General features: G+C 40.4%; 1 non-coding gene across 1 annotated transcript; it reads left to right on the forward strand.

Annotated features, from left to right (window-relative positions):
- Positions 1-719: 719 nt before the first annotated feature.
- LOC128113134 (U6 spliceosomal RNA) lies at positions 720-826 on the forward strand. The gene has a single exon (XR_008219354.1). It is a non-coding gene; the product is annotated as a U6 spliceosomal RNA (small nuclear RNA).
- The last annotated feature ends 781 nt before the right edge of the window (positions 827-1,607 follow it).

Below are 1,607 nucleotides of genomic sequence, written 5' to 3' on the forward strand. Positions count from 1 at the left end.
TCAGACACAAATGGGACATCTATATCATACCTATCCCTAAGGCTTAGGGACCATTGTGAAAGAGAGGACAAAAAGACTGCATAAGCCGGGAGTCTGGGAACAACAGGTCTTAACGGTGTCTCCTGGTCTCCTGGACATACTAAAATCACTTCACTATGAACTCACAGAAGCAGTGGTTGTCTGCAAATGACACATACAAGCTCAAGCCAGTCCACAGTCTAGTGCAGAGTGGGAAAGGGTTCATGAGTACCTACAGCTAACTAACTATCTATGATCAGTTGATAGCTTCTAGGGGAGGGGGGTGTCTTAGTTAAGGTCTCTATCGCTGTGATAAAACACCACTACATAAAAGTCTCAGGCTGAGTGAGGCATCTCACCACAGGGAGTAGGTCCTGCCTCAACTTGATATGCCATGCTTTGTTGAATCCCATAAGGAGGCCTTACTTTTTCTGAGGAATGGATGGGGTAAGGGATAGAAAGGAGATGAGAGGAGGGAATGAGAGGAGAGAAGGGAGGGGAAACTGTGGTTGGTATGTAAAATAGATAGATAGATAGATAGATAGATAGATAGATAGATAGATGATAGATGATAGATAGATAGATAGATAGATAGATAGATAGATAGATAGATAGATAGATATCTCAGGGTGGAAAATGTTTACTCTAGTTTGCAGGTTATATTTTGTTGCTGAAGACAGTCAGGGTAAGAACTCAAACAGGTGCTCGCTTCAGCAGCACATATACTAAAATTGGAACGATACAGAGAAGATTAGCATGGCCCCTGCACAAGGATGATACGCAAATTCGTGAAGCATTCCATATTTTTTTTTTTAAAAAAAGAACTCAAACAGGGTAGAAATTCAACCTGGAGTCAGGAGTTGACACAGAGGCCATGGAAGAGTGTTGCTTGGTGGCTTGTTCCCTGTAGTTTGTTCAGTCTGCTTTCTTATAGCACACAGGGCCACCAATCCAGGGGTGGTACCACGTACAGGGAATTGGGCCCTCCCACACCAATCAACAGTCAAGAAAATTATGCAGAGGCTGAAGGAAATATAAATCTGATGGGGGCATTTTCTCAATTGAAGGTCCCTCTAGCGTAAGTGAAGTTAACATAAAACTAACCAGCATAGATGGCCAGTGTTTTCTAAGCATGCAGTTTCTGGTGGTTTCAGCACATGCCAGCAGATTTGCACACACTCCGGAGTATGTGAGCAACACCACTTGAAGTGAATGGGTTAATTGAAACAAAGAAACAAAAATAATGATACTTTTTTGTGGTAAATGCCTTTAATCTAAGTACTTGTGAGGCAGAGGCTGATAGATCTCTATGAATTCAAAGCCAACCTGGTCTACATATGAGTTCCAGTACACCAAGTTTACATAAAGGGACATTGTCTCAAAAAATTAAATAAAAGAGCAACAACAAACTACAATAAGAAGAAACAAAGTTGGAGGTATAGGAAGTGAGGGTGGATCTGGGACAAGTACTGGGGAGGAATTGGGGATATGCCTGAAATATATTATATAAAATTCTTAAAGAATTGGTAAAATAATTTTCAATTTATGTACTTACATTTTTTTCATACAATGCAATTTGATCATATTTT

The sequence above is a fragment of the Peromyscus californicus genome, unplaced genomic scaffold (genome assembly GCF_007827085.1).
Source record: "Peromyscus californicus insignis strain IS unplaced genomic scaffold, ASM782708v3 Scaffold_17__1_contigs__length_78620276, whole genome shotgun sequence".
Taxonomy (NCBI): domain Eukaryota; kingdom Metazoa; phylum Chordata; class Mammalia; order Rodentia; family Cricetidae; genus Peromyscus; species Peromyscus californicus.